Source organism: Mandrillus leucophaeus, unplaced genomic scaffold (genome assembly GCF_000951045.1).
Source record: "Mandrillus leucophaeus isolate KB7577 unplaced genomic scaffold, Mleu.le_1.0 Scaffold169, whole genome shotgun sequence".
NCBI lineage: Eukaryota > Metazoa > Chordata > Mammalia > Primates > Cercopithecidae > Mandrillus > Mandrillus leucophaeus.
The window spans coordinates 4,677,331-4,701,702 of record NW_012101687.1 but is presented as its reverse complement, the minus strand read 5'-3'; the positions used below and the strand labels follow the sequence as shown (position 1 = coordinate 4,701,702).

Here is a 24,372-nt window from a genome sequence, read left to right as displayed (position 1 = left end):
CCGTCTAAAAAAAAAAAAAAAAAAGAGGTAAGCTAACAGATTCCTATTAAAATAAGGTGCAAGAACACAAAGTACATGAAACCCAAAAGAGAACAGGGAGGGAGGGTGTGTATAAGGAGATAAAAGGTTTACAGCAAGGAAAGCAAACCTAAGACACATGTACTGCTATTTCTCTTCCTTCAAAGTTGGCAGACACAGGTAACAGGTGACAGCTAGGTGGAGTCTGGCAAAGGCTTCAGAAACCTGTTACAAAGCAATGGACGGACGCTGTCAGATCAAATAGAACACTGTCATCCCTGGCTGAGACTGACTGAACAAAAGCTGCAGAGAAAACTCATTAAGGAGATAAGGAGAATAGAGAAAAACAGTAACAATAACAGCAGCAAATACTTACTGAGATATTTTTTATTTTTAGGTTACATACATTGTTCATTTAATCCTCAAAACAAATATAACTAGTAACACTGTGCCCATTTTATAGATGGAAGGAAAGAAATGAGATTTACAGAATTTTCAACAACCAACTAGCCAGTCATACATATAGTAAGAAATGGGGGCCCTAACAAGGATATGAGCAGTTTACCACTCTTGTAATGGATCATAGAATTCAATGACTGACCCAATCCTCTATTCATCCCCATGTAAATCCACCAGTTCTGTTTTTTTTAAAACAAAACTTTAAGTAATATCACGTTTCTAATTGAAACTGTGGGAAATAAAATGAATATACTAAAACTGATATATTTTTATTGCTTTTATAATTAACTTTGATGAACACTTTCTACCTAGACTTCTATACATTTTTATTCCATTTATAAAACATTATCAATGGAATTCTGGGTCAAAGAGTGCACTTACATTTAGCCGGAACATTTGATTTTATTATTACTGAAATGATGAAGAGATGATGGTCCCTTTAGGAAAACAACTGTCTTATTCTCTCTTGTATCCAAAACATCTAGTACATGAGCAAATATTCATTGACTGCTTAATGAATGATGGAGGTTTCCCTTCCCTTAGCACACAGTCTCTGAGGGGAGAATTAAATACAGCAGGTTCCCAAATGAGAAGACAAATGATGCCAAATATCAAATTTATCGATGGGCTGCATAAAGCCCTCCTTAGTGAGAAAAAAGCACAAGTATTGGCACTGCCATTCAAAGTATCTCCAAATGTTTAAGAGAGTTGGATACCTTATATTTAAAGAATACAGTATTTTAGTAGGTATGTAACACTGAAAGATATTACTTCTCCCAGTTTATCATCTAAATGGCACACTATCCATGGAGATAATTTCAGAACATTTTCAAAGAGCTTCAAAGGGCTAAATATTATACATACTGGCTAGATTTTTCATTTTTCATTGATTTTTATTCACGGGTACTAATGTTACTATAGCAGGTATCCCATAAAGATGAAAAACATATTCACTATAAGACAACGTGCAGGGTATTGAGCTAGCACTTCAGATGTATTAATTTAATGTTCACCACATTCCATGCTAGGTATTATTATCTCTATTTCACAGGCAAAGAAACAGAAGATAAAGAAACTTGCTTGTTTCTTTGAACCAAGACATTCTGGCCACACCCCTAATCACTACACAGTATTGACTCCAAGTAACAAGCAAAAGCAAATACAGTTTCTGGCACAGCTTTCAGTGGACATTAGTGATAAAGGGTACAATGAGAATATGCTTGCCAGAAAATAGGGTGTTCCATCACTTTGGATGGACTATTTATCTATTTAGTAAATAATTATTTATTATCTATCATGGGCCAAGAACCATATCAGAATATGTGAGTGTTTTCCAAACCTTGAAAACAGTTTAGGGAAGAAAGAAGCAGATCTTGTAAAGTAGATCTCTAGCGTACAGAGACAGATGTAATGGAGATAGAATAAAATAGAATTATTCACAAGTGTCAAGACACAGAAGGAGTAATTAACTCTACCTAGGGCACTCAGAGAAGTTGCACAGAAAGGAAACAGTTCAATTGCAACTTGAATAACAGACTTTTAAAGTCTCTAGCTATAAGTTTCTCTCTCAAAATTATTCTCCACAGATGGGTCAGGTTATCACCATGAAAAGTGCTACAACAGTAGAAGCACAGAATATGGCTTAGGACAGCTGGCACCACATGAGGTATGCTAGGGAGGGAGAGAAGGGGCTAGAGATTGCCACAGATCTGCACAATCAAACCCCTACTAACACAATAGAAGCCAGTGACAAAGAAGTCCATTTATCACGCTTAATTTTATAGCTAACATGGCTATTAAAACTGCCTTTGTTTGGCATACCTGTAAATTCCTAATAAATTCTTAATAAAAGAAACCTAAATTTGAAAACAGTAACAAAGGAATGAGGGCCGGGATGGGAAGGGTGAATCTTTAGTAAACCATGACTGACTGACTCTTCCTGAGACCTTGCTTTAAAAAGTTAAAAGAGTTTTTAGAAGTATAAAGCCCATAAGGATGAAGAGAATTGGGAAAGACACAACAGCAAATGAGAGTCATCAACATTTTGGAAGCTAGAAAAGGAAAACAATAACCTATAAAGACCAAGAAAGTTGAAACCTAAACCTGACAGGGCGAAGCCATCAGGAAGCAAGCTGATAAAGACAGAAAGTAGAATAATGGTTGCCAAGAGCTAGGGAGGGGGAAATGGGGAGTTACTGCTTAATGGGTGCTGAGTCTCAGTTGGAGATGATGAAAAAGTTCTGGAGATGAATAGTGGTGATTATTGCACACTAATGTACTTAATACCATGGAACTGTACACTTTAAAATGGTTGTAACGGTAAATATTGTTATTATATTTTACCATAATTTAACAAAAAAAGCAGCAGCAAGTTGACTCATGCTGGAAAGATTTAGGTATCATAGGGACAGGGAAGACAAAACACAGGATGGGGCTGGAAACCATATGACTGGCTGAAAATTCTTGTTAAGTGGCCTCCTCCTGAAAACCGATCTTCTCCCTATCCCTGGTAAGAGTCTGGAGATGCACCTCTGGAGAGGGTGAATGAGAGACCCCAATCTTAGGAACACAAGTCACAACTGAAGCAAGACAAAATGCCTTACTGAAAAAGAGAAGAATTATGTGAAATTCTGCTCAGAATGCAGAAGACTATCTCCCAGCAGAAAATGGAGATGACAGATTAATGTGTCCAACCATATTAAGAGCTGTTTCAGATTTGTTAAATAATTGTAAAAGAATTAATAGTAACAAGAAAAAAATTTTTAAACTGGGATAATTGTCGGGAAAACTGAAATATAATTACAGTGAATTTTGTGACTCAGTTGTGAAAAATATTTGCATAGTCTTAATAAACACTAAACTACCCCCAATATCTGATATCCTATAAAGAGAAGATGAGAAAAAGGGAAGTATGTACAAACGCTTGTGGGCACTAGAGAGATTAAGATAACTAATCGTCATCCTTCTTAGATGGAAGTCAGTAGCTACCACCTAAAATGAAAACCCAACAAAAAGCAGAATAACTGACTTAGAAAAATGAAGACAAATATCAGAACAAATAACTAAAAGAACTGAAACGGACTGCCTTGTAAAGATTGGTAATTGGAGGTGAAGAGAGATGGGGAACTGCTGTTTTCATAAGCCTTGTAATACAATTTGACTTTTTAAACCACACATGTACAAATATCACTTTAATTTTAAAATAAATACAAATTTAATTTAGAAAGGTAACCAGAAGATTTTGTTTAAAAGATCTAAAATTGTCTACAGAGTATACATTTTTTTCAACTATCATTAATTTCTGTTAATTCTTAGGACTTCCAGTAATAGTGAGGCCAATCATAATAAATGCCTTTCTTGTAGTACAATTCATTAACTGATATGTCATTCACTAGAGGAATACTTTGGGAATGTAGCAATTCTAAAGCCTGTTTAAAACCACTCCTTAAATGCCATATTTTCTCTCTTTCTCCCTAAGAATAGATATTTGGATATATTTTATAAAAGCTTACATTATTTGCAACTCTCGGGTCAAATCCAAATTTTGACATTTTGAATGACTAGTATTTGTAAACACCAGTGATAGGAGAGTTGATTTAAGTCTGAATGTCAAATGATACAAATGGACAAACTGAAAGGCTACCTCACGGAAAAATACACACAGTAATAAATATGCAAAAGAAAACAGTAAACAATCTTATTATCTTATCTGCAAGAACTGCAGCAACTTTTTTTTTTTGAGACAGGGTTTCACTCTTGTTGCCCAGACTGAAGTGCAATGGCGCAATCTCGGCTCACCACAACCTCCGCCTCCCGAGTTCAAGCAATTCTCCTGCCTCAGTCTCCTGAGTAGCTGGGATTACAGGTACACCCCACCACAACTGGCTAATTTTGTACTTTTAGTAGAGACAGGGTTTCTCCATGTTCGTCAGGCTGGTCTTGAACTTGTGACCTCAGGTGAGGTCCACCTGCCTGGGCCTCCCAAAGTGCTGGGATTACAGGCCCGAGCCACCGCGCCCGGCCGCAACTTTTTAAGTCCCATTCTTGTGGGCACAAATTCATCAACTAAATATAATCTAATTAACATACTTCTACACAGTCAAAACTAAGAACCTCATCCAGAAAAGGAAAATGCTTAAAAACACAAGATTAAAATAATGAGATTAAAACTACATCACAGTCTATTAAATTTTTTAAAAATTAATGAAGTTCTTTTCATACAAAGATAAAAGCTATGAGGCCTTGGTTTCCTTTCACAGCAGTACTAATAGACTGTGTTGATCTATAACACAGAGTTGCTCGATTTCATGTGTGAACTATAAAACAAACTTGCAAATAAACAACTATTACAAAAGCTTAAAAACATTAAAATAATATTTGTCTTATTATTTACATTGCACACCCATATAACGGGACAGAAATAGAGTCAGAGATACAGCAACCAAAAAAAATGCCAAGTATTTATCACTGAGTGCCCATTATGTGTGGGAACATGACAGAAAGAAATGCATACAAGACAAGACTCCTGCACTCAAGGAGTTTGAAATTTACTAGTGGAGGAGAGGGAGTAAGAAGTATGTTGTAGTAGGGCTGTGTCTTAGTGTTTTTTGTTGCTTATTACAGAATATCTAAAACTGAGCAATTTATAAGATACGAGATTTATTTCTTACAGTTATGGAAGCAGAGAAGCCCAAGGTTGAGGGGCCGCAGCTGGTGACAGCCTTCTTGGCTGGTGGGGTCTCTCTGCAGAGTCCTGAGGCAGCAGAGGGCATCACATGGTGGAGCTGAGCGTGCTAGCTCTGGTCTCTCTTCCTCTTCTTATAAAGCTACCAGTCCTACTCCCGTGATAACCCATTAATCCATTAATCCATGAATGTATTAATCTATTCATGAGGGCAGAGTCCTCATGACCTAACCACTTCTTAAAGGCTTTTCCTCTCAATATTGCCACATTGGGGATTAAGTTTCAACATGAGTTTGGAGGGGACAAACATTCAAACCATAGCAGGCTGCCAATATTAAGACATTAAAACAATTCATGAACAATACAAAACAGAGAAATAACTAAGAACTAAACTATGAAATTATAAATTGAGAGGAGGGGAAGATAACAGAGGTCTTGAAAGAAGAAGTAGACACCGAACTGGGTCTAAAAGAATCTTTCAAATGCTATACAAGCATTTGAAAAGATAAGGGATATTAGGGAGAATGAGCACTCTCTCTCTCTAGATTTTGCTATATATTTAAATAATATGTATCAGGTCAGATGAGAAAAGGAAAGGAAAAAAAGAGAATACATATCGGTACTTCCCAAATTTATCAGCGTAACTGTATTTGTAGTACTATTCTAAAACACTCGATAAATTCAAGAGACTACTAAAAATAATTATAGTTTATGAAGGATCCAGGATCAAACCAATTAAGTGTTATAGAACCCAATTAAAACAAAATCAAATATAGTCTTTGGGGATATAGGGGAAAAAAAAAAAACCCAACCAGACTTCTGGAACTCTTATTAACATTAAGACAATAAACTAAATTTTGAAACAATTCCCAGAAGTGTTAATGCTCAAAGTGACTCCTCCCCATGAAGAGAAATTTATGCAATACAAGCATGTCTTGCAAGCCAACTCAAATAGTGTTCGGGTAAAAATAAAAAACATCTGAAGACAACTTTACTGTCTCCTAATTTTTTAAAGCACTAGGAGAAATTTTTAGGTTAGTATAAAAACATTAAAGAAAACATGAAAATAAAAATAAGAAAGAAAAACTAATGAAACACTTCTGGAACAAGAAATGGTGTTCAGGGATGGATTCCAATCAACCAAAGGTGAAAATAACAGAAAAAAGACAAGGAACTCATGTGCAGAAACGTTCTTGGAATCTGCCTTGGAAACTAATCATACAAAGTAATCATCACAAAATGAGGTCCAATCTACTGGTTAAAAGCATAGAGAGCTTTTATGACATTTTTCCATGCAAATTCAATGTAGACTTTTCCTCCACTACAAATGCACAAAAGGTTTGTGTTGGTGCAATTTACTATGCCTATTCTCAGCCCTAGGATATTTTTGTACCCAATCTCAAATTGGAAATGAGATGCTATCTGTCCTCAAAATGTCGAGTTATTGGCAGAAACATAGTTCCGTGTCTAATAGAACTTATATGCTGTACCACAAATCTTTTAAGTGGTATTCTTTTTTAGATGTAAGACCACCTATATAGCTAAAACAATAAATCGAAACTTGTGGAACACATTATTTGCTGATGTATTAAAGCAAAAATTTTCCCTAGTATGAGAATACCACCTTAGTGCTTATTTACCCTATTGCTAAACAGATTCTTATTATGTATATCCTTTATTTTATGGAAGTGGTATTTCAAAGTTAGTTACACAGCGAATCCTACTATTCCACCACTGTAAAAGCAGAGAAATGTTCCACAGAACTATATTTCCAAAACATTAAGCCAAAAGTTGACTACTACGAAAGAAAGTTCACATTTCCTTTGCTTCCACTTCCTCATTTGCTAATATGAGGTACCATGTGATATTCAGTTTTTAGAAACAAAAACTGGAAATCAGAAGAGGCCAAATACATTGCCTCACACCTGTTATCCCAGCCTTTTGGAGGCCAAGTTGGGAGGATCGCTGGAGGCCAGAAGTTTGAGATCAGCCAAAGCAATATACTGAGACTCAATCTCTACAAATACAATACAATACAATACAATACAATACAATACAATACAATACAATACAATACAATACAATACAAAACAAATTAGCCTAGCATGGTGGCACGCACCTGTACTCAGTTCCTGCTACTAAGGGAGGCTGAGGTGGGAAGATCACTTGAGTCTAGGGGTTTGAGGCTGCACTAAGCTGTGATCACACCACTGTACTTCACCCTAGGTGACAGAGTGAGACACTATCTATGGGGGATTAGGCTTCTACCACCAGATACACAACTGTAAGCAACTTAAAAAGTGGGGAACTGGAAATAGTTGTCCATTTATTTCCATCAGGTTGTAATTCTACTTTGAGTAAGAAGGAAAAGTTATTTGTGTGTGTGTGTGTTTTTTTTTTTTTTTTGTGGAGACGGAGTCTCACTCTGTCGCCCAGGCTGGAGTGCAGTGACGCGATCTCGGCTCACTGCAAGCTCCGCCTCCCGGGTTCACGCCATTCTCCTGCCTCAGCCTCCTGAGGAGCTGGGACTACAGGCGCCCGCCACCACGCCCGGCTAATTTTTTTTGTATTTTAGTAGAGACGGGGTTTCACTGTGTTAGTCAGGATGGTCTCGATCTCCTGACCTCGTGATCCGCCTGTCTCGGCCTCCCTAAGTGCTGGGATTACAGGCGTGAGCCACCGCGCCTGGCCTATTTGTGCTTTTAAAGTTATCATAATGCACATTTTATGTTTAAAGCATACATTAAATAAAAAGAACATTATTACATATAACAATCTATGAGAAAAAATATATTTTTATAATGGGATACAACTGTTAACATAGCAGACTTAGGTTATTTTCCCCCTATAATGTATATAAATGTTCCTTGACTTGTGATGGGACTATACCCCAATAAACCTATTGTGATGCCAAAATATCAAAGGTAGAGCCATTGTAAATCAGGGATCATCTGTACTTTGTTTTATTTGGTCTTCTTAAATAAACTCACTTCAGTCTCCTGGTTCTATGCTTTAAATTCCCTTAAAAACTTTTTATTTATTATTTCATTTAATTTATTATTTTAGATAGAGTCTCACTCTGTCACCCAGGCTGGAGTGCACTGGCATGATCTTGGCTCACACAACCTCCACCTCCTGGGTTCAAGCAATTCTTCTGCCTCAGCTTCCCGAGTAGCTGGGATTACAGGTGCCTGCCACCACACTGCATTCATTTCCCTCATATTTATAATTACCAGACTGTATCTATTAATTTGCTTGCTGCTTGTCTCACTCATCAGAATGAAAGCTCCATCAGAACAGAGAGATGTCTCCTGTTCTCTGCTGAATACTTAGCACCTTAAAAACTGTCAGATACATAGGCATGCAATAAACATTTTGCATTTTTCGTAGAAACGGGGTTTCACCATGTTGGACAGGCTGGTCTCAACTTCCTGACCTCAACTGATACACCCACCTCAGCCTCCCAAAGTGCTGGGATTACAAGCATAAGCCCCTGCACCCAGCCAAACTTTAAAAATCTGTAAAAGCAATTTAATACTAATTTTCATTTGGGATTTAAAAAATAAAACCACTGGTGTTCTCATTTCTATCAAATGACTAAACTGTGCACCCCAGGGGTGATGTAGGGCATGAGAACCAACCCTTCCACTCTGCTTTCTTCTCCAAGCCATCATTCTCCATCTTACTCCTGGCACTGAAGAGGTAAGTGCAAAAACACTGTTCCACAACTTCGGCAGTTCCTACCAACTACTGCCCAAACTCCTCTCAACAGCCCAAAAGAATCTCCATTACCATCACGTAGAAGCTTGTGGTCTCTGGTGATAGACAGATGTACAAAGGAGAGCTGCTAACGCTCCTCTTCACACACCACACACAAGAGGCGACTGCATCACTTACTGGCAGCCATGCAATGGGGACTGTCAGTAGTAGGCAGAATTTTAAGATCCAAAATCCCTGCTCCATGATTTATATACCCTGTAAAATCTCTAGGACTATGAATATGATGGGATTTTACTTTCATGATCAGGCTAACTTTAAGAAAATGGGATTATCCAGCTGGATAATCCTGAACTAACCTCAAAAATCCTTCAAAGGTGGGTCTAGAAGACAGAAGTTGGAGAGATTGGTGTGTGAGAGATTAGACAAAAAGGATATTCTCCATAGCTGGCTTTCAAAATGGAGGGGGGGGCATATGGCAAAGAATAAAGGCAACATCTATAAGCTGAGAGTGGCTCCCAGCTGACAGCCATCAAAGAAACAAGACGTCAGTCCTACAGCTGCAAGGAACTGAGTTCTGCTAATAATCTGAATGAGCTTAGAAGTGGATTCTTCGCCAGAGCCTATAGACAAGAAATCATCCCAGCTGACACCTTGATTTCAGCCTTGTGATATCCTGAGCAGAGAATCTAGCCACACTGTATCCAGATTTTTGATGTATAGAACTGTGGGTGCCACTGAATTTATGGTAATTTGTTCTGTAGCAAAATTAATAAGGGACTCCTTGGAGGGAAAGGCTGTAGGCGGCGGTGGTGGCAGCTGCTGCTGCTGCTGCTGAGATAATAGGTAGATTTCCTTCTAGCTTCAGCAACACCTCCAACAGGAAGACCAGAGGCAGACTATAAATTTGCCTGGAAACTAAAGAAAGATCTCCATAATGGGGTACACAGCTTTGAAACCACACACTGCATTCATTTCCCTCATATTTATAATTACCAGACTGTATGTATTAATTTGCTTGCTGCTCGTCTCACTCATCATAGTGAAAGCTCCATCAGAACAGAGATTATGTCTCCTCTTCTCTGTGGAATACTTAGCACCTTAAAAAACGTCTGGCACATAGGCATGCAATAAATATTTGCTGGATAAGCTGCCATCAACCAGAAATCACAGTGGCTGGGTATGGTGGCTCATGACTATAATCCCAGCACTGTGGGAGGTTGAGGTGGGAAGACTGCTTGAGCCTAGGAGTTTGACACCAGCCTGGGCAACCAGTGAGACCCCATCGCTGTAATAATTTAAAAAAAAAAAAAATTCACAGTAAACTGTGCTATATATAAGATTTCTTAGAATAACTTCATTATCAACTGGAAAAGCTGCATTCAACAAAGTCCATTCTAATAAATGATGTCCCTTTAATACAAAAGATAGGTGTTGGCCGGGTGCAGTGGTTCACACCTGTAATACCAGCACTTTGGGAGGCCGAGGTGGGCAGATCACTTGAGGTCAGGAGTTCAAGACCAGACTGGCCAACGTGGTAAAACCCTGCCTCCACTAAAAATACAGAAATTAGCCAGGTGTGGTGGCGGGTGCCCATGAAACCCAGTTACTCAGGAGGCTGAGGCAGGAGACTTGCTTAAATCCAGGAGGTGGAGGTTTCCGTGAGCCAAGATCGTGCCACTGTACTCCAGCCTGTACATGGAGACTGTACACTGTACTCCAGCCTGTACATGTTTCTCCATACAGTTGTTTCACACATGCTTCCACAGATGTCTACGCTAATGCTGTCTAGTAAAGAATGCTTGTAACCTGGAAAATGTATCAACAACAATAGAATGATGTTTTAATAAACAATATGATAATGAAATCCCAACATCAACCGATTAAGATGGGGAATTTACTTTCAGGTGATACAGCCAATTCATCACCTCTTTTCACATAACCATCCACACCGTCCAGAGTTCAAGAATCCTGATATGCTTGAAGAAACTGAGAACCAGAAAAATCTCCAGATGAGCAGTGGAGCATATTTCTACAGTGAATCACATGTCTAATCTAATTTGTTTGTTATGCTAAACTGAATGTTGCTCAAAATTAAGTGTAAAAGTCCTAATATAATGCAAAAGAAATATTTCAACAATTATACCTTCTACTAAATACAATTTCTGGCACTTTCAAGAGCAGGTAACAGCACGAGATATCTAATTCTCTTTTGACACATCTCTTCTGCTAGAAACAATTACTTCTATTCCAAACTTCAACATGGTACACTCCAAAATGATTCACTGGTTGGTTGGGAGTCCCGAATGTCTTTCTACCCCAACAGAATCACTGTTACAAATGGCAGTTAGGTGCCATGAGCAGTCTGTACTTCAGGTACATTACAGAGCTTTGTGTCCTGGCAATTACACTGTGTACTTATTTATATTTTGTCTCATTCTTTCAAGGGGGCAGGGGGAAGGTTGTAATCATCATATGTAGCAATTTAATGATTTTTTTTTTTTTTAAGGATTGCAATTCCTAAACAAGTCTTTTTTCAACATAAAAAGTTCATCTTAAATTGGGACCATCTCAATTCAGATTGAAAAGAAGGCAGGGAAAAACACATATATTCCCCTTATTCTTTAAAATTAATTTTATAATGTAGAGAACAACAAAGTACTATTATGCATAATCCACAGAAAAGTAGAATGATTTAATCACCACAAATTCAAAAAACTTCCAAAAAATGTGTTCAGAATTAAGGGACAAAATTCGTTTTAAGGATAACAAAAAACACAAGTAAACCATTAATATATTCATTCCTCCCCCATTCACCAAAAGTAAAAACAACTTCACATTTGTGACCAGTGTTGGTTCATACCTTTGTATATGACTCACAAAACTATTCCTCAAAAGTATTCCCTATACCTATTACATATAATCACATTTCCTCAAAGTAGGATCTAAAAAGGGGTGGAATTCTTCCTTTTCATAGACAGTTCATATATAAAAAGATGACAGTCTAATTCACGTTTAAGCCGGTATCTACAAATTTTATCTACTGAAATATTATCGTTGAATTAAATAAGCCTGCTAAGACTCAATCATAAGACCAGACTCATAATCAAAAGAATGTTCTAATAGATACTATATTTGAAAGCTAAGAATGTATTTTCCTTATCATTGTTAGGCGCCCTGACCACATTTTCATTTACTAATTTAAATTCTAGATAAAGGCCGGGCGTGGTGGCTCAAGCCTGTAATCCCAGCACTTTGGGAGGCCGAGACGGGCGGATCACGAGGTCAGGAGATCGAGACCATCCTGGCTAACATGGTGAAACCCCGTCTCTACTAAAAAATACAAAAAACTACCGGGCGAGGTGGCGGGCGCCTGTAGTCCCAGCTACTCGGGAGGCTGAGGCAGGAGAATGGCGTAAACCCGGGAGGCGGAGCTTGCAGTGAGCTGAGATGCGGACACTGCACTCCAGCATGGGCAACACAGCGAGACTCCGCCTCCAAAAAAAAAAAAAATTCTAGATAAAACTTCCTAACACACTGAGAAAGTATTTTATCAATTCCTCTCTATTCCCACTGCCAATTCCTCTTCCTCTGCCATACCTCGGTGTTCCCCACTTTAGTATGCGTGGGATATATACCCACTTTAGGTAGAATGTATATAATAACCAATCATGTCATGAGAAAGCTAATAGCTTTTCAATCCCTCAAGCCTTCTAATTACAAGATCTTAGTCTCTTCATGTCGTTTACTGTTTTGTTTTTTTGGTTTCTTTTTCTGGGCAGATTTAGGCTCAGAGAATTTAACAGGTAACAGCATCTATCTAAAAGTTAATAGCATTATTTTGTTGTTATTTTAATGTTGCCACTGCCAACTATTCAAAGCCAGTGATACTAGTTTTCCATTTACAGTACCGATATAAAATTTCTCTTTAAATAAATGTATTTAAGGAAAAGAGTCATTTAAAGATATTAAGGAAATAACTGAATCTTGGAATGGCCCCCCAAAAAAACTGAAGTGTCAGAAACACTACTCTGACCAGAATTGTGGCCATTTTAAACTCAATTTTTTCTCCACATTTTCCGGCTTATTTGATGACCCCAAATTCTCAACTAAGCTCCAGATTCCAACTCGGGACACTGTACCAGCACATCAAATTCAACACCATTTTCTTTGGGGTCACCCCTCACCCCCACCCTACTCCAACCTCACCATCAAAACCTAGCTAAATTCTCCTATATAACCATTCACACAATCTAAACATCTAGAAGCTACCTGTGATTCATATCCCTCTCCATTCACTGAATTCCAGAATTTACCAGCTCATTCGTTCCACAAATAAAATCATGCATGCAAATAAAATCACATTATTTTAGAATGTTGTTTCTTAAAAACTTTCACACTCTATGAGAGGAGATATGTAGCCTTGTGGACGCTTTCTCCAAAATTGGAGGGTGGAGGGCAGAGGGGAAGGCATGAGATGGGACGGATTTGAAAAGGAATGCCCTAAAATATTAACAGGGGTCATTTCTACATGGTACCTGGTAGAAACAAGTAAGTTCCATCTGCTCTATATTTTCCTGTAACTTTGTATGTTTTCTATATTTTTATCATCAAGAAAAAAATACATTCCAAAAAGTGGTCCCATCTGGACTTATGTCTCAATTCCTATTCAAGCATCCTAGTTCAACTCTCTTTAAATCCTCCCGCCTGTCCTCTAAATTGACCTTTGCAAAGGTCACTGTCCAATACATTATACACACAATTGCCTGAATAATACTCCTGAAAAGTCTTCACTAGGTTACACTTCTAGTCAACAATCTTTAATAGTTTCCTATTGCCTATAATCATAAGAGTTGCCTACTCTGCCAGCTTTTAGGCACTTATCTAGTCCCAATTCTACCATTATAATAGCATTTTCATAGTATCTAGAATCAAACTGCTCAAGTAATATTGCCATCATTTACCAGCTGTGTCATCCTAGAAAAGTAATTTAACCTCCAGATACCTTGGCTAAGCATTTGTAAAAAGGGGGCTAATAATACCTCATAAAGTTGTTATAAGCATCAAGTGTGTAACAAAGGGCCTGGTACATAATAGAAGCTCAATAAACAATAGTGTTATTATTCCTTTATAATCCTACACACAATCTCAGCTCAAGGCTGGTTTACCCACTATCACAAATACACCTGACTTTATGTGCTTGGCTCACAGTGCTTCCCATGCCCTGAATAACCTCTGCCAATCCTCCACTTCTTCAAGCTCCACCAGCTCTCTGAAACGTGCACAGGCCAGACTTCCCCTGCTTCTCATATTCTTTCCAGGGGTGTCCAATCTTTTGGCTTCCCTGGGCCACACTGGAAGAAGAACTGTCCTGACCACACATAAACTACACTAACAAGAGCTGATGAGCTAAAAAAAATAAATAAAAATAAAAATAAAATAAAATATAAAACAACCAAAAAAAACCCAAAAACCCTCATAATGGTTTAAGAAAGTTTACAAATTTGTGTTGGGCCATATTCAAAGCCATCGTGGGCTGCCTGAACTGCAGGTTGGACAAGCTTGCTCTACACCTCATGGCTCTTGTGGCAGGTGAATTAATACTCAACTCAGCTCAAAACTTGTAGAGTTCGAAATTCTCTGTCTCAGCCTCTACCAGACTATTAGCAGTCTGAGGACAGTCATTGTGCCTTAGACGTTTATCCCTTGATACATTAATTCCTTGTATAGAATAGATTCACAACATAAAATTATTGTTTTGCATATTTTAGTCTTTCCTTTCCAACTAGACTGCAATCTTCCCATCAGGGCTAACTTATGTCTTCTCTGTAATCCTAAAAACACATAGTATAATGCTACTGGCCTACACTACATTCAGAAAAATAGCACTTTAGTTGACAAATCTCACATAAAAATACATGAGAGAAGATAGCAAGTATCTACTATAAAAGTTAAAGTACACATCAAAAAAATCTGAAAAAACAAACAAGGTGTGATATAGATATTGGTGGAATTATCTTTTTCCTGGAATAACAGTTAAACTCTCATAATCACCTTACCATTTGATACATCTACTAGCGGAACACAGCAGACTTACCAGATCAGACTACTACTCTGCTCAAAACTCTCCAAGGACTTTCTATCTCACCCAAGTAAAAGTATTTACAATGGCCAGGCCCCTTGTTCTCTCTGCAGTTCCTTGAATACAGTAAGAAACAAATTAGCTCAGCTAGAGCTTTTACACTTGCTTTTCCCTCTCGTGAAATGTTCTCTCCCAAATATCTACAGGGCTCACTCTCCCATGCTCTTCAGGCAACCTCAGGAGAAACCCCTTTCCTTATCATCTGCTATGGTCTGAATGTTGGCATCCCCCTAAAATTTAATGTTAAAACCTAATACCCAACACAACGGTATTAAGCAGTAGGGCCTTTGGGGAAGTGAGGAAGTCAAGATGGCTCTGCTCTCATGAATGGGATTGGTGCCCTTATAAAAGAGGTTGAAGGGAGCTGTCTTGCCCCCTCTACCATGTGAGGATACAGCAAGAGGCGTCATCTATGAAGCAGAGAGTATGCCTTTACCAGGCACTGAATCTACTGGTCACTTGATCTTGAACTTCCCAGCCTCTAGAACTATGAGAAATAAATCTCTGTTATGTATAAGCTATCCAGTCTAAGGTATTTTGTTGTATTAGCCCGAATGAACTAAGACGGTAAGAGCACTAAGCTCACCCCACATTCCAACCCTTTCACCAGCTCTTTCTTCATAGTGCTTATTACTACTATCTGTTTATTGTCTCTTTCTAAACACCAGTCTGTAAGCTACATGAGTGCAGGAACTTTGCTTTGTTCACTGCTATGGCCCCAGTCCCCAGTACAGACAACAGGGCCCAATACTCAATAAAGATTTGTTATATAAAGAAATGAATCTAGGTTGAATTAACTGACTCTAGAACATTCTATCTTTAATTTTATTTAATATCATCCATTTTATATCTTTGTTTCCTCATTTCCTCATTCATACATTTGGAATAATACCTAAACCTTGCAGGAGATGTAAGGAGTAAGAGTGTGTGTGTAACTTAGAGTAGCATCTAGCACACAGAATTGTCCTCTGTTACCTATTGTTGTTAATTTCAGCCACTTGGATACAATTATATTCTTAGATATAAATGTATGATTCCTATTTGTTATGCCCTAAACAATGATTTTTGTAGGCAAGTGGTAAAGACAACTAATATCTTCTCTAACTAAAAGTTACCATAGGCAAAAAGCTACAAAGTATAGAGTGTTTCCTAATAATGATAAAACTACTCATATAACCGAAAGTTAGAATTGTTATACGCTATTACTGTAAGTGAAAACGTTTGGTTTATACATCTGATCTGAAGCCTGTAAGAGCTCTACCAAACCCAAACTAGGTTGCTGTTTTGACTTTAGCTGGAAACTTCAAAAATATGTAGATACACATATTTTATCATTCACAGGCTCCTTTCTATTGCAATGGATTTGTTCACCAGACTACAAGCTTTTTGGGTTTTTGTGGTTTTTTTGGTTTTTTTTTTTTTTTTTTGAGACGGAGTCTCACTCTGTTGCCAGACTGGAGTGCAGTGGCGCAATCTCAGCTCACTGCAACCTCCGCCTCACCAGTTCAAGCGATTCTCTTGCCTCAGCCTCCCAAGTAACTGGGATTACAGGCGCCCACCACCACGCCCGGCTAATTTTTCGTATTTTTAGTAGAGATGGGGTTTCACCATGTTAGCCAGGATGGTCTCCATCTCCTGACCTCGTGATCCGCCCGCCTCAGTCTCCCACAGTGCTGGGATTACAGGCCTGAGCCCCCATGCCCGGCCAGACTACAAGCTTTAAGTGTAAATTCATGACAATATGTTTTACAACAGAGTTTTGAGCATTTATCAAAAAAACACACTAAAACTTAAAAGAAAAAAATAGTATTATCATAAGTCAAATATTAATGTTTTATCAGAAAGCTAAATGTAAGTTAAACTACCTGGCCTCCAAATCTGATATACTATGAATTAACTGACTCTATTGCAGGAAACACTCTATACTTTGTAGCTTTCTGCCTAAGGTAACTTTTGGTTAGAGAAGATATTAGTTGTCTTTATCATTTGCCTACAAAAATCGTTGTTCCAATTAAGCACTATGTTTTTTTCCTTTTTCTTTTTGTGAGGGTCTCGCTGTCATTCAGGCTGGAGTGCAATGGCACTATCAGAGTTCACAAAGCCTCTATCTCCTAGGCTCAAGCAATCCTCCCTCATGAGCCTCCCAAGTAGCTACAACTACAGGTGTGCGCCACCGCAGTCAGCTAATTTTTGTTTTGGTTGTTGTTGCTATTTTGTAGAGACAGTGTCTTGCTATGTTGCCCAAGCCAGTCTTAAACTCCTGGCCTCGGATTATCCTCCTGCCTCAGCCTCCCAAACTGTTAAGCATTATTTTGTAATACTCCTAAAATTTAGATTTTTATTATAGTCTCCATTTTTTAAATACTCCATTCTAGAGAACTACCCAAACAATCTAGACTGTGTTTATCATGCAAGCTACAGCATAGTTAATCAAAAGGTATTAGTGGATATATCCCTACAACAAGGAAATATTTATTATATTGAAGTACAGACATGAGAAAACAATCAATGGAATTTCTAATGGTAAATAAGCCAAAACTAGCAGCTAAATGCAAGGCCCACCAGGCATGAGTAAGCTGAGTATATTCCAAGTTTAGTTTTGTTCTCTTAAGTTTCCAATAATTTGAAGCAATAGGTTTGTTTCATAACACATCACTTACAGTTTCTAAGCACTATAATACTTAGCAAGTATTTATTTAGCATTTATAAATGCTATTTCTGATTAGCCACTTTTGGCCAAAAGTATGTGTTCTGGGATGAGGAAAACAATAAATGCCGAAAATCTCCTGTTCATCACTGTTCTTCAGCTCCCAAGAAACATTTCAGTGTGTAGGAGATTTACTCCTCATATCAATACCAGGGAATACTGAATTAAAACCTAGAAGTAGCCAGGCAAGGTGGCTCACGCCTGTAATCCGAGCACTTTGGGAGGCCAAGGCGGGTGGCTCTGAGGTCAGGAGTTCAAGATCAGCCCGGCCAACATGGTGAAACTCCGTCTCTACTAAAAATTTAAAAAGTAGCCGGGCGTGGTGGTGGGCGTCTGTAATCCCAGCTACTTGGGAGGTTGAGACAGGGGAATCACTTGAACCCGGGAGGTGGAGGTTGCAGTAAGCCGACAGCACACCATTGCACTCCAGCCTGGGCAACAAGAGCAAAACTCCATCTCAAAAACAAAATAAAACAAAAACCTAGAAGCAACAGGCTAGTGCAGGAGAACTTACTCAGGTGCTGTGAGATAAAACACATGGTCAGCACTTACAAGATCCTGAGAGTGAATGCCTCCTTAAATTTTAAGTCCTACATGCCTCCTTGACTCACTCTGGCCTTAGGTAGAGCCAGGAATGCACAGGACAGTCTCCCACAACAAAGAAGTATCTGGCTCAAGATGTCAATAATGCTAACATTTAGAAGCCCCAGTTAAAAAGAAAGAAGTGAATTAGAATTCCAGCTCCACAACTCATTAGTTAAATGAACTTCAGCAAATTATATAACCTCTCTGAGACAGTTTCTTCATGTATAAAATGGATATCATGCTTATACTGAAAGACTGCTAGGAGGAAAAACTGAGACAGAAGCCCTAGGCACAGAGTAGACACTCTACAAAAGTTAGTTACCATTCTTCAGAGTAAAATCTTCATCACAGACAGAGCTCTGGCCCTCTCAAAGATGTATTTTTAAGTTATTATGGTACTATAATTATTTTCTTTATCTCCTATCAAAATTTAAGGAACTTGTAGAGTCCTTACCTTATTGGACTTTGCAGCCTCAGCCTCTACCACAAATGGACAAATAAATTCTAAGCACCTACCCATTACAGTAAGGTATATATTGCATTGTGCAACATTGCCGAACATAAAAAAACATAATTCTTGCCCTGGAAAAATTCTGAAAAGAAGCCTAACAAGAAAACAAAACATACAGAAAGATTTAACACACAGAAGGCACACAAAGAAACTCATGGATTGATGAGTAAAATTCACGTAAATAGCTGAGGCCACAACGGAATACTAATGGAATGCAGACGAAATAGTATTAAAGATATTTAATTCAGGAAAAGGCATATTTTAAATCAACATAATCCTGTGTATATGCAGCTAGTATTTTCTAAAGGGAATGAAAGTACACTTAACAAACAAACATCAAAATGACAAGTACTATCATTTGTCATTTTGGCAATATTTAGCTAAATTTCTTTTCTGTTTTGTTTTTTTGAGGCTGAGTTTCGCTCTTGTTGCCCAGGCTGGAATGCAATGGTGCGATCTCAACTTATCACAACACCCACCTGCTGGGTTCAAGTGATTCTCCTGCCTCAGCCTCCCGAGTGGCTGGGATTACAGGCATGTGCCACCATGTCCAGCTAACTTTTGTATTTTTAGTAGAGACATGGTCTCTCTATGTTGGTCAGGCTGGTCTCGAACTCCTGACCTCAGGTGATCCACCCGCATTGGCCTCCCAAAGTGCTGGGATTACAGGCGTGAGCCATCATGCCCGGCCGCTAAATCTCTTAATTCAGATGATGGCAGCACATTTTAACAGGTTCAAAGGGCATTTTAAGCAATTTTTAAAACCACATTAAATTTTAATGGGAGCTTATCAAATCCCTGACATCCACAATCCATAAATCGTCTGAGACAGAATAAGACCAAAAGGGCTGATGCCCAAATGTCTGAATACTTTGCTGAAAAGGCTGAGCTCAAACATACCCAAAGTGTGTTAGAAGCAACTTTTAAAATGCACAAATGTAACAATTATTTTTAAACCAACAATTTTAGGAAAACAGCAGTTCCTATCTAAAGCTTTTATAAATATAAGACACTGGCTTTGCAAATGTCAGCGGAGTTTTAAGATCTCTTTCTAAAGCAATAGTCTCTCTGTTTTGCCTGGTATCTTAATATGCCTTTAGTTTCAAAACTTAATTTGCCAACACTATTCCTCTCAAAACCTCAGGAATTCCATTACTAGTTTTAAACTAAATTAAAGGAAAATAGACGCATTCAACCCATGGCAGAAGTATGCACAAAGTGTTTGTTGATGCTCATAAATAGGCTGAGAAATTTAGACACATCTGAAGGACAATGGCTGTACAGTCAAGTCTGTTTTGCTCCACCATGGAACCAAATAGAGAATTATTGCTACCAGGTGAGACCAGCACTAGATACCTCTAAACTAAGTGGGCTATAACAGAACATTATCTTCAAGGTAAGAGTTTTCGTGTATGTTTTCACTTCAGGGAAGAATAGAATATCCCTAAAAAAAAACCCATATGGAGCCAAGTTATCCTGTCTCCCAAAACAATCCTTAAAGTGACTTCAACAGTAACCACTCACTTGCCCCCTAAAAAATATGAGATTTTTTTAAAAAGGAATAAACTATGCTTAACATACAGATGGTTCTTTGTCTTATCCCTAGAAATCTTCTTTTCCATTCCATTTCCCTTTTCTCAGATTCCATAAATCTTCCTGACAATTACAGCCATTTCTACTTTTCTTCCCTTTCCATCATCTCCTTCAAGACCTGATTCATCTCAACTCACCTGAATCACAGGTATCAAGATCCCCTGGGTGGAACCAGTAACTATTTTCCCATTTCCCTGTTACTCCATTTTATATGACTCAATGGAAATACAGATTCATAATTCCAAATTACTTTTTTTTGTTTCTCTGTCTTGTTTTAAACTCTCCATTTCCTCTACCCCTAGCCTCTGGCCAAATTCTTTTTTAAACACAATTCATTCACAAGATACAGGTTATCTACATAAAGTAAAATTACAGTGACTGCTAGTAACGAAAATAATACATTTTTGATGAAGTAAACAAGTGAAAGCCAGTTGTTTGTACAAGAGTGATCAGTGCTTGCAACTACTTATAAAAATAGAGAAAATAAATCTAATTATAAACAGCATATAACCAAACTAGTAATATTTTTTGCAGAGTACCTTATAAAACTAACATTCTATCTTTAGAAATGAATACACGAAGAACAATTCGGAAATATTTATCAAAAATGCTAATGTATATCCACTGGCACAGAAATTCTACTTCTAATTTTAAAGTACTGATAATATATTTGCACAGGCAAAATATGTATACAATATTCATTAAATCATTATTTTAAAAGCCAAACATAGGCCCAGCACTGTGGCTCACACCTGTAAACCCAGCAGTTGGGAAAGTGAAGATAAGAGTCCTTGAGGTCAGGTGCTTGAGACCAGGGTGGACAACACAGTGAGTGCCCGTCTCTACAACAAAATTTTAAATGGAGGTATGTACCTGTACACCTGTAGTCCTACGTACTTGGAAGGCTGAGTCAGAATGATCGCTTGAGCCCAAGAGTTCAAGACTGTGGTGAGCTATGATTGTGACACTGCACTTTAGCCTGGGTACCTGTCTCCAAAACACACCAAAAATAAGAAACAAACTTAATGTCCACCAAAAAGGGAATTTATAGTACACTCCGTTCGATGGATACTATATAGCCATTAAAAAGCGATGTATGGGCCAGGCGTCGTGGCTCACGACTATTAATCTTAGCACTTTGAAAGGCCGAGGTGGGCAGATTGCTGGAGCTCAGGTATTTGAGAGCAGCCTGGGCAACGTGGCAAAACTTCGTCTTCATAAAAAATACAAAAAACCAGCCAAGCAGGTGGCTTGTGCCTGTGGTCCCAGCTACTTCAAGGGCTGAGGTGGGAGGATCGCTTGAGTCCAGGAGGTCAAGGCTGCAATGAGCCAAGATTACACCACTGCACTCCAGCCAGGGTGACAGAGCAAGAGAGATCCTGTCTCAAAATAAAAAAAAAAGAAAAAGAATGTGGTTATAAATGTAGAAGACAAAGTGCTATAAACAGCAACTGCCTCAGGGTATGGGACCTAGTAGATAGAAAGGTAGGAAAAAAGACTTGCTTTTCACAATAAGCCCTTTTGTATCTTTAAATTTTAGATCATGTACACATACTAAACTTTTGTTAAAATGAGTAATTTTTAAAACAGCAAAAGAATTTAGGACATTCTCTCAGATCTTCTAATCCATAAATAGTTCTACTCTTCTATCTCTAGGCACTTCTAATTTGGACTGAAAATCTAGACTACTAGAGGTTATCAATAACCACAGGTAAAGGACTTATTTCTTCTTTAGTGAAAAGTATAACTATGGCAACTTCGCATCAACCAAAACAAAACATAAGAAGTCAAGAAATAAACGAAGAATGTATCTTACCCTAAGCAATCTGTTTACAGAAATAACACTGAATACAATACAATTTTGTTAGCACTCTACAAACTGCTTCACCAAAAGAGAAAACTATCTGGCTGAAATTTCTGGTTATAGTCTAGATCTCAAATGGCTACATACACCAGAAATATTTTGTAAGGAACCTAAGAAGTGCTAAAATCATTTGAATCCAAAAGGCAGTTAAAATTAAAAACAAGAGAAGGAGGACAAAAACTTGGGCAAAAGTTTCAAATGAAAAAAAAAAAAAAACCCCACACATTTTTAAGGTACTTTTCTAATGGAATTTTTCTTTTTAGCTCTTAAATTCCAAATAAGCTGAATGCTATAATCCCTCAATTAGTCATTAAAACTCAAGAAATTTAAAGAAATACTTCATCTCTTTTTCAAGCTAATTTTTAAATGTTGCTATTTAATATGATTTTTGTTTTTGCTATTAGATAAAGAACTATTAATATGATAGCAGCCAATACTACTCAGGTCCCCTCTTCTTTCTCAGATTCAAACAATCTGTTTGATTACAAAACTACAAAGCAAATTCTTGAAATGGGGAAAATACATAACGGTAACATTATAAAGAGTAGTGTATTTTTTGTTAAAATCCTTTTACTGTGTCTCTTGTTAACAACGTTATGACTTGGCCATCTGAACATACTGCTACATCAGTATGTTTTAGACTTGATGACCTATTTTTTTTCAAATCAAACTATATAGCCCAAAGGTTTGTTGTCAAAATCAATTACAATCTCTTGAGGTGTAGAACATACCTCAGCAAAAAAAAGATGTTAGCTAGCATATCAAACAATCAGTATATTCATTTGCCAGATGCAAACATTCAGGCTAAAGACCCCCAAAAAAGCCAAAAAAAAAAAAACCCAAAAACTTCACAAAAGGTATAGTTAAGAAAACAGGATGTAAAAAAAACACCTCAGAATATGTGGTATTTACATATCTTGACAATTACAAAGAAAAAGGACAAGAATGTCACCAACTGTTTCTTTTCTTTTTTTTTGAGATGGAGTCTTGCTCTGTCACCCAGGCTGGAGTGCAACGGCGTGGTCTCGGCTCACCGCAATTTCTACCTCCCAGGTTCAAGTGATTCTCCTGCCTCAGTCTGCTGAGTAGCTGGGACTACAGGCACATGCCAACACACCCAGCCAATTTTTGTATTTTTAATAGAGACAGGGTTTCACCATGTTGGCCAGGATGGTCTCGAACTCCTGACCTCATGATCCGCCTGCCTCAGCCTCCCAAAGTGCTGGGTCACAGGCGTGAGCCAGCACATCCAGCTAATTTTCATTTTTAACTGTAATTTTATATTTATTAGTAAACTACTAGAGCTCAAGGGCGACTTAGGTATTTCATACATTTTATTAATGAGTACTGCTAATGATAATTATAATCATATCAAAGTCAAGGATTCACAACTATAAATAACAACAACAACAAAATTTAAACTCATTTAAAGACAGTGAGTCCAGGACCACCTAAGTTAGAACTAGTAGTTCCTTAAGCTATTTTGGAGATTTAAAAATAGCCTGACAGCCTTATATACTGTCTGAAATATAGTTTCATACACAACCAAAATAACCAAATTCCTTTTTTGGACAGGAAATAAAACTCAATATGTTTTACTTGACAATATAAAAGTCTGATATGCCATAGGGGAAAAAAAAAACCTCAATGTGCTAATGCCAGTTATCACATGATGATTATCAGCTCTGGTTGGGGTTACAGCCATCATTAATAAAAACAGAAAACCCAATAAATAATAAATATATTTTGGCCAGGCGCAGCGGTTCACGCCTGTAATCCCAGCACTTTGGGAGGCCAAGGCGGGTGGATCACAAAGTCAAGAGATCAAGACTCTTCTGGCCAACATGGTGAAACTCTGTCTCTACCAAAACTACAAAAATTAGCTGGGCATGGTGGCACACACCTGTAGTCCCAGCTTCTTGGGAGGCTGAGGCAGGAGAATCGCTTGAACTCAGGAGGCGGAGGTTGCAGTGAGTCGAGATTGTGCCACTGCACTCCAGCCTGGTGGCAGAGCGAGACTCCATCTCAAAAATAATAATAATAATAATAATAAATGTATTTTATTTTGTAGAAAATTTTTGGATGCCAGCAT

The 24,372-nt window shown here is 37.9% G+C and overlaps 1 protein-coding gene across 8 annotated transcripts in view; it reads right to left on the bottom strand.

Annotated features, from left to right (window-relative positions):
• Positions 1-24,372, bottom strand: part of FRS2 (fibroblast growth factor receptor substrate 2) — a 110,208-nt gene that overhangs the window by 67,047 nt on the left and 18,789 nt on the right. For 2 of the 8 annotated variants that reach the window (XM_011976613.1, XM_011976611.1), the window contains exon 2: positions 21,290-21,403. The exons of the other annotated variants lie outside the window; for them this stretch is intronic. The gene's annotated coding sequence lies outside the window, so the exon portion shown is untranslated. The remainder of the gene's footprint in view (positions 1-21,289; positions 21,404-24,372) is intronic. 8 annotated transcript variants of the gene reach the window in all.